Below are 13,898 nucleotides of genomic sequence, written 5' to 3' on the forward strand. Positions count from 1 at the left end.
AGTGGTGAAGAGGATAAAAGTAGAATGGAGATGAAAGTTTCCCCTTCGAGGTAGGAGGTCTACGGTAATATAGCCAATGCCTTAGCAGTGTGATGCAATTCTCATCTCTCCTGATGGGTTGCCTTCTTGAATTTCAGGCTTAACCATCCACTTCAACCACAATTAAATATCCAGCCAACCACCAGCTTTAGGAATAGAAAATGGATCAAGGTGACCTTTGAGGATAGCTGGCTCATGCCAGTGAAGTTAGGCTTGGTCAATACAGTACTGTATTAGTGTAATGGTCAGCATGCTCCAGCAAGTGGACCCGGGTTCGATCCCCGGGCAGGGTTAAACTATGGACAAGTATCTTTATGCCATTTGCCTCTGTTTACCCATCAGTAATTGGGGACCTGGATGTTAAATGATTTGCGGATCGTGTTCCGGGGTAATGGTTAGCCAGTGCAGTTGGCGAGTAGTCCGGTCTTCTCAGACTATTCCTTGACACTGGGTCATGCAACTTGTTAACTTTGGGTGTGGTTGGCGACAGCTTCTACACTTTAAACAAATTAGCGCTTAGGTGACCCTTGGGCTGGCCATCCTCGTTACACTAGGGGCAACCATTATTATTATTATTATTATACCCAAGACTTCTGTACTGTACTGTACCGTACTGTACTAGGCTTTCAAATTTGAAATATTGACATAATCTTTCTTTCCATAATAATTACATGACTTGAATTATTGTCAGGGTTACTAATGTCATTAATTATAATCTAGCTCATGGGAAAATCTAACTTTGTTTCCAGTGTGATTTTTATTTCTCCCCGAGTACCTGTATGGCAGTGGGGACGTTTATGATACAGCAGCAGCACCACACTTGCCTCTCACTACTTTATCCTGGGTTGATCCTTGGGTCTGGTGTGAAAAGAATGTTATCCAGTGTGACCCGACCAAACATTACAGGTTTTCTCTGAGTAATCCAGTTTCTTCCTGACGAACACAGGATCCATTATTGACGAACAAACTTATCAGGAATAAAGAAGGGATTAAATAACCCACCAACTTCCTTCCCATTTCAAAACAGTAAATTAAAGAAAATAAAAATAATTAAGAGTTGAATATACTGTAGATGCTAAATGACTATCTGGATGAAGATGACAATAGAGCAGGTGTCCTTGTGACCCCAGACTGAATTGTGATGGTATTGGAAGATTGTGCATGGATTTCAAGGTTTTTATCCTACATACATATAAGCTTAGAGCTGTGGACCACTATATCAGTTGTGGTAGGGAGGGACAGACAATTGACATAACAATTCCGAACCACTAATGCTATGGATCTCCTGGACCTTGACCTTACAGCAAGGTGTGTACAGTTACAAGAGCCCATCTACAGTAGGGCATCAGATCAGAAATGTCATAGGAAAACAGTTCACTATACAGTACAGTACTGCACTTTATGCTAGTCACTATCTAGAAACTTTGACAATCGATTTTTTTTTCATGGGCATTACCATGAAACACAGAAATCTCTGTAAAGACTACTGTACATTAAACATTTCTTAACAATTTAGTCTGTATCTATTACAACCTCCTGAATTAGTGAACATCTACAGCAACACTTGCATTACCAATGTTTACTTTTTTTTAAAGAGATATTATTCTTTGTTATGATGCATAGTAGGTACACAGATGCTGATGATCTGATTCTTGGCTACTAATAGGATACTTTCCCCTCTGAAAGGAGTCTTGGTTCTTTGTTCTACTATTATCAATGCACCCAGTAATGTACTGTACCTATTTTACTGTTAAGTGTGCAAGGGCTAATATACTGTATTGTATTGTACATGGAAGAAATGCAGAACTACCACTCTACAATGGGCCATAATGGATAGTAACATAGTGATTGGGCAACACTTGTCAAACTTAGCTGTAGAAATAGGCCACATTGTGGCAGAATGGCACAGTATGGTACTTGCCAGTGAAGCTACAGAATTTTGTTAAACGTATTATGTTAAATTTTTTTAACGACATCATCTTCATTAGTAGAACACCATTTGTTACTATAGTACTGTACAGGTACTGTATTTCATAACTGTAATTGTAAAATAATTAAGGCTAAAGAATCAAAGTTTAGATGCTGCACTATAGGTACTGTCCAGTGACAAAGTTTTTTTTTTTTTTAATTATGTACAGTACAGTACTTTGTGTTTTTTCTAACTCCTTACATTCAAGGTTGAGGTCCTTATAAGGATTTGGGAGAAAGATAAATTAGAGCATTACAAAGTTACTGACAGGGGGGAGGGTGGGTGTGTGCTATGTTCTTTTCTCTCCTCAATTGCAACAGAAGATTTCACATACACTACTGTACCTTAAACTAGTTCTTTGTTTAGTTTTAGTTTTATCCTCTTCGCCACTGATCGGCTTGTTAGCCGCTTGGGCGATCGGTCACGTCTCTGATTACTTTTCCTTTTCATTTATCTTCTTCACCAAAAGATCGGCTCGCTAGCCACCTGGGCGATCAGTCTCGTCTCTGTCATGCACTGTTGGCAAATACTGGGCATGCACCGGCTCCTGAATGTACCCGAACCTGCTCCAGTGTTGGTCAAGTCTTGTCTTGAAAGAGCCCACAATCGGCGCCGCCACAACACTCTCTGGCAGACTGTTCCAAGAGTTTTCAACCCTCACTCCGAAAAAGTTTGACCTCACAGTTTTCTGGACTTGCGGCTTCTTCAATCTTGAGCTGTGACCCCTTGTGGGGCGAGCGTCCGCCAGCTCCAAGTAAGGACACTCAACTGAGTAGTGCCCCCTGAGATGCTTATACACCTCAACTAGGTCCCCCCCCTTGCCCGTCTGTAGTATAAGCTAGGCAAGTTCAGGTGCTCCAATCTCTCAGGGTAGCTGAGGTGCCAAAGTGCAGGCACCAGTCTGGTGGCCCTCCTTTGAACATTTTCAACCAACTGACAGTCCCTAGCATATCTCGGGGACCAGATGGGGTGACAGTACTCCAGATGGGGAAGCACTTCACTCCTGAAGATCGTTACGAGGGACAGACCGTCTAGATATCTGAACGATCTTCTTATGAGACCCAATAATTTAATTGCCTGATTTACCTTCTTCTCGCAATGGCCCGAGAACTTCAGCTCATTGTCAACATACACACCTAGGTCCTTCTCACATACAGTCTCAACTAGTGCAGTTTCTTCATCCCGTTGGGACATATGATACGCCCCCTTACCGTTGGTATGCCCCAGTTGCATCTACTTACACTTCATGACATTGAATCTCAGCAGCCATTTCTTCGACCATTCCTGGAGCCCACAGAGGTCCTTCTGCAGATCTTCACAGTCCGCTTGGTTCTTAATTTCCCGAAATAACTTGGTGTCATCGGCAAACATTTGTATGGAGGAGTGTACAATGTCAGGCATGTCATTTATGAAACAAACAAACAACAGCGGGCCCAATACACTGCCCTGTGGTACCCAACTTGTGACAGGTACAGATGACGATTTCGTGCCATTAATCACCACACACTGCTTGCGGTCATGTAGAAAGTCTTCTATCCACGCTAGGACATTTCCCCAAATTCCGTACCCTTCCAGTTTGATTTTCAGCCTTTCATGGGGTACACTGTCGAAAACCTTGGCAAAATCTAGGTAAATATTGTCAATATTACCACCCCGATCTAGAATATGGGTCCAAATATCCAATACCTTGAGCAATTGTGTTAAGCAGGAGCGCCCCGGCATAAAACCGTGTTGGCAATCCTTTACAAGGTTGTTTCGTATTAGATGTTCCATTGCGGCATCTCTGATAATACTCTCAAGTACTTTACATATTATGCTGGTCAGTCTCGCCGGTCTATAGTTGTTCGTGGAGTGACGATCGCCCTTCTTGAAGATAGGACTCGCATAAGCCACTTTCCAATCACTGGGGACCATTTGTTCATCTAGGCATTTACAAAACAGGATCTTCAGGGGCTCTGCAAGCTCGTTGCTCAACTCTCTTAGCACTCTAGGATGCACCATGTCAGGTCCGGGACTCTTATGGACCTTTAGCCTGGACAGTTTATTTCTAATACCCTCTTCTGCGAACACAATGTGGGTCATAGCTGTGTCGAACCGTCTGTCCTCAAACGCAGGAAGGTTAGTTGCATCCTCTCTTGTGAACACCGAGGAAAAGAAGCTGTTCAATGCCTCAGCTTTGTGTCTGATGCTGGGTTTTTTAATGTGATACATAAATGTAGTGTCAAAAAATTTTCAAGTAAAAATTCAAAGGGAAATACACTACTCTTGTAACCACATATTCTTATATCCAGTACAGTATTGCCGAGGTCTGGCAGATGCCAGATAATAAAGCTTTTATTATACTGTACTGGTTTTTTTAGGTATTTTCTCAAGAAGAATAAAGAGGATTGGTTACCCCATATTCAATACAGTATTCCAGAAACTCGTCAATGGAAGGCAAGATAACAGATATATCCTTGTAAATCATGATCATTAGGTGATCTATTTTGTTGGGTGATGATACTGTACTAATAAGTTTTCAAATCATGTGAGAATTTCTTAAAGACAAGAGAGGCACCCAACTTTGGTTTAGTGGATAAATGTTGCGCTTTGAAATTATAAGTCTTCATGACTGAGAGAACAAAATGAGGAATTTTTATTCTTATTACAGTACAACATAACATCTAGGTTGTTTACTGACAGTACTCTAACGAAATGAGGAGCAAGCTGAAAAAATGCCCTTCCTTTGAGGTTAAGACATGATGAGATTATAGTATAAAAAAAAGTCATCCCACTGAGGAGTAAATTTCTTCGACAGAAGAAATTAAGTGTGACAGCTTGGTGGGTGGCACTAGTCAAAGCGGCCTAGGTAGCAGGCAGCAGAGCGGGTTTTTGAGGGGACCAAGACACAGATTAGAAGCAAGTATCAATAGTAATAATAAAGATCAATATTATTATTAAGCCGACGATTAGAAGTCCATCACATTGTAAACTGGTGGGCTTAAAGATGAGTAGATCCGTACAGAGTCTGCCCCCCCTCTCCTCCCCAACAGCAACAGGGCCACAGGAGGTGGCGGAGAGTAATACAGGATCAGAACAAGTTCTACAGCAGCTAGGGACTCTGAAGAAGTGTGTCGAAAAGATGGCAACTAGCAGACCTACTGTTAGGGGAGAGGAAGAACAACGAGAATGTTTCGAGCGCAGGAACAACGTAATAGTTTATGAAGTCCTGAGACCCAGTCGGAGGAAGCTGAGAGTAGGAAAACACGATAAGTTGCAATTTGAGAATATTTGTACGGAGGTTCTGATTATGCCATCCCCCCCTCAGGATGCAAGGAGGCTAAGACAAAAACAGGATCACCCTAGTGAGCGAGGAGGAGAAATGGGAAGTTATTCAGCAGGCAAAAAAACTTAGCAAGGAGCGGGGTATTTCAGAATGTATTCATTCACCCAGATCGCACGGTAATGCAGAGGGAACAGCACAAGAAGCTCCTACAGGCCTTGAAGCAGAGGAAGGAGGAGTCGAGGAGGAACAGGGACGGGTGTACATGGGTTATATCCAGGGGGAGGGTAGTGGAAACAAGAGCGCCAGCACTGAGCCAGGGGGCAGAGGTACTGTGGGGTATGAGATATTTGGGTTCACACTCAGGATGGGATGGAGAAAGGAAACTCACAATGTGCTCTCTGTATACATGTTGTATTGGATGTAAAGTGCAGCTTGGTGCTGGGAAGTGGCAGCGTGGTTACAAGCGTGATGTAGAGAGAGCTGGTTGGTGAGGATGCTCAGAGGAGGACAGCTTGTGGGTCGCCATGCTTGCCGGCGGGAGCGAGGGCCGCCAGGCAGCGGCGGAAGAGGTGGTGTAGCTTGCTGCGGCTGTAGCTAGAAGAAGAGACAGGTCACCACGAGGTCAGGTCTTTTATAGCGGAGGTAGGCGCGGGTAGATAGTTGACCTCCGCTCCGTGGGCGGCGCTGGTTGACCTAGACCACGAGGCATACACTGGGGAATTTGTGGGGTCGGCTACTCAGCGACAAACAGCATTTGTAGGGGAGAAATCCACTACAATACTTTCTCCTCCATCCTGTGTGGACGCACCCTCGCCTTAGATCTCGGTCTGCCCAAGACTCTGCATTGGTTATTCGTGATCGCAGACGTGTCTCAACCCATCCTTGGTTTCGACTTCCTCACCTTCCACAAGCTCGGCGTCGACCCAAGCCATCTATGCCTCATCCATGAGCCTACAGCACGCAAGATCCAGGGTTCTCGTACCAGACACACCGACACTATCACCTGTCTTGCGCCTTCCAACGAGTTCTCCTCCCTGCTTAACGAATTCAAGGAGCTTTTCTCACCCCGAGTCTCTCTACCCCCACCACCTACGTCGGGAATTTTCCACCACATCGAAACCAAAGGGCCACCAGTCCTTTCACGCCCTCGCCGCCTGCGCCCTGAGCTCCTGAACACAGCCAAAGCAGAATTCAACAAACTACTGCAAGACTGCATCATTCGTCCTTCAAGGAGTCCCTGGGCATCGCCTCTTCACATGGTTCCTAAGCAAACACCCGGCGAGTGGAGGGTGTGTGGCGACTACAGAGCCCTGAATCTCGTCACCAAACCTGACAGGTACCCTATTCCGCATGTCCAGGACTTCCACCACAAACTTCATGGCAAGACTATCTTCTCGAAGATCGACTTGGAGCGTGCCTTCCACCAGATCCCAGTAGCACCTGCAGATACCCAGAAGACAGCCATTACCACTCCGTTTGGACTCTTCGAGTACACTTTCATGAGTTTTGGCCTACGCAATGCAGCACAGACTTTCCAGAGGTACATGGACCATATGCTTCGCGACCTCGATTTTGTCACCGTCTACATTGACGACATCCTCGTCGCATCTTCGACGCCTGCTGAGCACCACCACCACCTACAACTCCTTCTCCAACGCCTGCAGAACAACAACATGAAAGTTCATCCTACTTAGTGCGTCTTTGGAACCTCTGCCATCGATTTCCTCGGTCACAGAGTCTCGCCCAGTGGCATACAACCCCTACCACAGAAGATAACTGCGATTAGGGAGTTCCCCAAACCTGAAACGGCGAAGAAACTCCGAGAATTCCTGGGTTTAGTCAATTACTACCACCGCTTCATTGACAAAGCTGCCACCGTCCTAGCCCCCCTACACGACCTTCTCAAGGGACGCCCAAAGAAGTCTCACAAGCCTCTCGTGTGGACTCAAGAGGCTGTTACGGCATTCACCACTATCAAACAGCACATTACACGCCTCACCATCCGCTCTACCTCTTACCCAGGAGGCGAGCACTGTGTAAACAATGACATTTCTAACCACACCCTGCAAAATACAGTGTATTTAGCAAATGCTACAGCTGCTGAGAATGGAGGGGGGCCGGAGTCTTTATCAAGAGCAGAGATGTTACCGAGAACAAATTCCGGCTTGAATGTCATGTACACTAATACTAACACGTTCCTTGTTAACTTTTATCCTCTTCACCACTGATTGGCCAAAATTTCTAGGTCCTGCTCAGTCTGCTTTGAACACTGCTGTGCATACTACTGGGATACAGCCTCATTTTGCATTTTTTTCAAGACATGTACAGAGACAAGTAGGAATTGACTTACCTATAATAGAGAATGAGAGCAGCCAAGGTTTGAAAGAAGCTCATAGGTTGATAAAGGAGATCTGCCAGAATGTCTCGAGAGACAAGGGAGAGAGCGAATAGAGCAAGAATGAACCAAGCTATGAAATTAGGAGAGACAGTTTGGGTGAGGAATGAATTTCCCATCCTTGGGACCAGTAGGAAGTTAAATGCAAAGTGGAAGGGTCCTTATACAGTACTATAACAGAAATTATACGAGATGGTGCCGCGTATGAGTTGACTAACCCATTGGATGAAAGTGAGGTGATAAAGAGAGCGGCAGAGAAAGTGAAAGAGAGAGTAGTTTGAACCACTACTGAAGGTACACCAACCTGACATAGTAGGAGTTGTAGAACTGTAATTATACAAGAACAGGAGAATCGATCCAGAGGAATGTGAGTTCAGTATTGACGGATATGACTTATTTACGAACCTTTCTCAAGAAACATGCAAGAGGGGTGTGGTTATCTATGCTAGGGAAGACCTTAGAGCCAGTCAGGTGAAAGTACAAGGAGAGGATGTTTTTGAAGAATCCAAGTGGTGTAAAATTAAATTAAAGGGAGGAGACTTACTTATTGTCAGGTGTATCTACAGATCCCCAAACTGTAGCTTACTAAACCAAAGGAACTTAAGAGTCTTAATAGACAACGCAGCCATGCTCAACCCTAGCCACCTCCTTATCATAGGGGACTTTAACTATACCGACATCGACTGGAGAAATGAGTTCACGCCAAATGGCTTAAATAACCCTGCTACTCTTTTTGTAGAAACTCTGAGAGATAATTTTCTGTTCCAACATGTTAAAGACCCGACGCATTACAGAGGAGAGCAAGCACCCAAGCCACTGGATCTCATCATAACAAACGAGGAGGGTATGGTGACCAAACTGGAACACCTTGCCCCAGTTGGCACCATCCACCATGTAATGTTGTCATTCAGTTTTAACTGTTACTTAGTTCGCGGCAAAACCAGGCCAAGGTGCAAATATTACAAGGGAAATTATGACGGGATGAGGGAGGAGATGAGGGGTAGCCACTGGCCTGACTCACTAAGGCATAAGAAGGCAGACACTACGCTGAATATCATGGCCAGTAAAGTGAACCATTTGCTCGAGAAATGTGTACCCAAGACCAAACCCAGTGCCTCTAGGAATACGAGGAGACCCCTACACATGAACCATGAGGCGGTCGACAAAGTTATGAAGAAAACCCAGAAATTCAAGGCGTGGGTTAGGTCAAACAATGATCAGGACAGGAGGATGTGTGCAAGAGCCAGGAACCAAGCAAAGTCAGAGTGTAGAAGGGCTGGAAAGGAGTTACAGAGGCTGGTTGCAAGCGAGGTCAAGTAAAACCCAAAAGAGTTTTACCGCTATGCAAAGTCGAAATTAAAAACGCGAGTAGGAGTAAAGGACCCGAGGCTTGAAGATGGTAGTTACACAGATTCTGACCAGGATAAAGCTGAGGCATTGAACAGTTTCTTTTCATCGGTGTTCACAAGAGAGGATGCGATCAATCTTCCTGCATTTGAGGACAGATAGTTCGACATAGCACTAACCCACACTGTGTTCACAGAAGAGGTTATAAGAAATAAATTGTCAAAGCTAAAGGTTCATAAGGGTCCCGGCCCTGACATGGTGCATCCCAGTGCTAAGAGAGTTGTACAACGAGCTTGCTGAACCCTTGAAGATCCCGTTCTGTAAATGCATGGATGAGCAAAAGGTCCCCAGTGATTGGAAAATGGCTTATGCGAGTCCTATCTTCAAGAAGGGCGATCGTCACTTCACGATTAATTATAGACCATTGAGCCTGACCAGCATAGTATGTAAAGTACTTGAGAGCATTTTAAGAGATGCCACGATGGAACATCTACTACGAAACAACCTTGTAAAGGAATGCCAACACGGTTGTATGCTGGGACGCTCCTGCTTAACACAATTACTCAAGGTACTGGTTATTTGGATCCAAATTCTGGAACAGGGTGGCAATATCGACAATATATACCTAGATTTCGAGAAAAGCTTTCGAGAGCCAACCCCATGAAAAGCTAAAAATTAAATTGGAAGCGTACAGGATTCAAGGGAAGTGTCCTATCATGGAACGGGGACTTTCTCTTGATAGCAAGCAGTGTGTGGGGATTAATGGCATGTAATCGTCAGGTGTACCCATGACACGTGGGGTACCACGGGGCAGTGTATTGGGCCCGCTGTTTGTTTGCTCTATAAATGACATGCCAGGAGCTGTACACTCCTCCATACAAGTGTTTACAGATGATGTCAGACTATTTGGGTAAATTAAGAACCAAGCAGACTGTGAAGAGCTGCAGAAAGATCTCTGTGAGCTCCAGGAATGGTCGAAGAAATGGCTGGTAAGATTCAATGTCACGAAGTGTAAGAGGATGCACTTGGGACGTACCAACGGAAAGGAAGCGTTTCATATGTCCCAACGGGACGAAGAAACTGCATTAATTGAGACTGAATTCGAAAAGAAACTAGGTGTGTATGTTGGCGAACCAACGGTAAGGAGGTGTATCGTATGTCCCAACGGGATGAAGAAACTGCACTATTTGAGATTGAATGTGAGAAGGACCTAGGTGTGTATGTTGACAATAAGCTGAAGTTCGCGGGCCATTGTGAGAAGAAGGTAAATCAGGCAAATAAATTATTGGGTCTTATAAGAAGGTCGTTCAGATATCTAGACGGTCCGCCCCTCGTAACGATCTTCAAGTGTGAAGTGCTTCCCCATCTGGAGTACTGTCACTCCGAGATATGCTAGGGGCTGTCAGTTGGTTGAAAATGTTCAAAGGAGAGCCACCAGACTGGTGCCTGAACTTCGGCACCTCAACTACCCTGAGAGATTGGAGCGCCTGAACTTGCCGAGCTTATACAACAGACGGGCAAGGGGAGACCTAATTGAGGTGTATAAGCATCTCAAGGGGCACTACTCAGTCGAGTGTCCTTACCTGGAGCTGGCGGACGCTCGCCCCGACAAGGGGTCACAGCTGAAGATTGAAGAAGCCGCAGTCCAGAAAACTGTAAGGGCAAACTTTTCGGAGTGAGAGTTGTGAATTCTTGGAAGAATCTACCAGAAAGTGTTGTGACGGCACCGAGTGTGAGCTCTTTCAACTCCAGACTTGACCAACACTGGAGCAGGTTCAGGTACATTCAGGAGCCGGTGCATGCCCAGTACTTGCCAGCAGTGTGTAACAGAGACGTGACCGATCAATTGGTGAAGAGGATAAAAGAAAAATAAAAGTAACAGAGACGTGATCGATCGCTCAAGCGGCTAATGAGCCGATCAGTGGTGAAGAGGATAAAAGTAAAAGACAATGAACTGAAGTTCTCGGGCCATTGCGAGAAGAAGGTGAACCAAGCAACTAAATTATTAGGTCTTATAAGAAGGTCGTTCAGATATCTAAACTGTCAGTCCCTCTTAACGATCTTCAAGAGTGAAGTGCTTCCCCGCCTGGAGTACTGTCACCCCGTCTGGTCCTCCAGATATACTAGGAACTGTCAGTTGATTGAAAATGTCCAAAGGAGGGCCACCAGACTGGTGTCGGCACTAAGGCATCTCAGCTACCCAGAAAGATTAGAACGCTTGCAATTGCCTAGCTTATACTACAGACGGGCAAGGGGAGACCTAATTGAGGTGTATAAACATCTCAAGGGGCACTACTCAGTTGAGTGTCCTTACCTGGAGCTGGCGGACACTTGCCCCACAAGGGGTCACAGCACAAGGTTGAAGAAGCCTCAAGTCCAGAAAACCGTGAGGGCAAACTTTTGAAGTGAGAGTTGTGAACTCATGGAACAATCTATCAGAGAATGTTGTGACAACATCGAGTGTGAACTGTTTCAAGATCAGACTTGACCAGCAATGGAGCAGGTTCAGATACATTCAGGAGCCAGTGCATGCCCAGTACTTGCCAACAGTGTGTAACTGAGACGTGACCAATTGCCTAAGCGGCTAAAGAGACCGATCAGTGGTGAAGAGAAAAATAAAGTAAAAGTAAAAATCTCCTCAATGCTGCAGTTTACCTTGCTGTTCGATACAGTTTCACACTCACAACAGAATGCTTCAACTTCTCATATCACTTTGCTTCTACCTTGCTAACATGTTACTCTTTTCTCATCTTACACGGCTGTTCATATTCAGAACTTCATTAAAAGCAAATCATAAAATGAATTTAAATGACAAACATAGGCACAAACCTGGGATTTACACTCACATACACACACGTACACTTAATACAAATATTTTACTATAACACCACATACCATAAGCACACAATGAAACTTAGACCAATACATACAAACTCCTAAAAGCTTAACCACAGCAAATTTACATTCGTTTATCACTCCCGAAACTGTACATGGTGAGGAGGCAACGCGAACCCAAGAGTCCCTCCAACACCAAGGTGGGAGGAGGGATATTTTGGTCACAGAGCCCCTCCCTAACCTGCCTTTTATCACCTTTCTCTATCTCCCCCTAATCATCTTCTAACTCCTTCGCAAACACCCTCCCTACGTGAACCAAGAACACCCAGTTTCATTAAAAAACGTTATTTAGATTTCACATTTACTACACATATTGCATTTACATCATTTTCTGACACGCTCACCAATGGCCAATGGTGATAGGCCATAAAAAGCTTCCCCCAAGTGATGTTTTATGATGTTAAATACACTCTCTAGTTAGTGGCTAGTGTTATTTATAGTTTTTATCAGTTTATCGATCGGCAAACAAAACAAAAACACACCTATAACATGTATTGTCGATGCACCATTGCGTGGACGTTATAACTAGAGGTATGTTCTCTTGTGTAAAAATACACAGGTGAGATTAATAAGAGCACGTAAGAGGCTGGGCAAGGCTGGCACATGTGTTAGCGACATATCAGTGTTAACACCTGTAGATTTGGAGCGCCTGAATTTGCCTAGCTTATAACACAGACGAGCAAGGGGTGACCTAACTGAGGTGTATAAGCATCTCAAGGGGCACTACTCGGTCGAGTGTCCTTACTTGGAGCTAGCGGACGCTCGCCCCACACGGGGTCACAGCTCAAGATTGAAGAAGCCGCAGGTCCAGAAAACTGTGAGGGCAAACTTTTTCGGAGTGAGCGTTGTGAACTCTTGGAACAATCTACCAGAAAGTGTTGTGACAGCACCGAGTATGAGCTCTTTCAAGACAAGACTTGACTTGACTTGACCAACACTGGAGCGGGTTCAGGTACATTCAGGAGCCGGTGCATGCCCAGTACTTGCCAACAGTGCGTAACAGAGACGTGACCGATCGCCCAAGTGGCTAACGAGCCGATCAGTGGTGAAGAGGATAAAACAAAACATGAACGTGGTGCAGCCAGCTAGTGCACAACCAAACAAGCGGCTAACGAGCCGATCAGTGGTGAAGAGGATAAAAGAAAAGGAAAAGTAAAACTTGGGATTTAATCCTGTTCTCGTGACACGCGCACACATACACAAAAGACGTGGGATAAACATGGTCCCCAGGAGGTACCAAACGTCACCTTATGTCCCTACTTAGGGCAGCACCGGATGTCTACCTCGGCTCATGTTCCCCTCCCCTCACTCTCCCTCATGCTGGGCTGCCCGTCCTCTTGACGTACAGACACAACTCCGCACACCCGCACATGAATTCAACAGAAGTGCATACTGTACTCATTACACTCAACATAAATAAACCAGATATTCCGTCACGTAGCTTACATTAACCGTAAGATCCACGGTGACGCCATCACCGCAAAACCTTTTCTTTGTTATTTGTCCAGAGGAAGTCGTCCACGTGGCCCCCGCCAGGTAAGGAACTCTAGGACCCCAAGTGGCCCCGGAATACCAGGAGTACCAAAATATCCTGCGGCGCCTCACCCGGGCGGAGGGCGTGACGTGGGAGGGGTGCACGACGGATTTAGAGGTCCTGTGCCTGGTGGTGCTATGAGGGGGCCGGATGGAGTCTGCTCCTCACCTACACTAACCACGACACACATCCAAGAACATCGCTTACCGTGCCTGGTGGTGCTATGAGGGGGCCGGATGGAGTCTGCTCCTCACCTACACTAACCACGACACACATCCAAGAACATCGCTTACCGAACATGGCGGATTGGTGGTAAATCCCATTATGTGAAGTATATGATTTGATGATATTAAAGTTTCATGATTACAAAAATGAGATCACAGTAATTACTCATAATTTTAAACTTCAAAAAGAGATCCTTAACACATCACAACGTCCCATGCTTGTAAGGCGG

Source organism: Homarus americanus, unplaced genomic scaffold (genome assembly GCF_018991925.1).
Source record: "Homarus americanus isolate GMGI-L3 unplaced genomic scaffold, GMGI_Hamer_2.0 scaffold39155, whole genome shotgun sequence".
NCBI lineage: Eukaryota > Metazoa > Arthropoda > Malacostraca > Decapoda > Nephropidae > Homarus > Homarus americanus.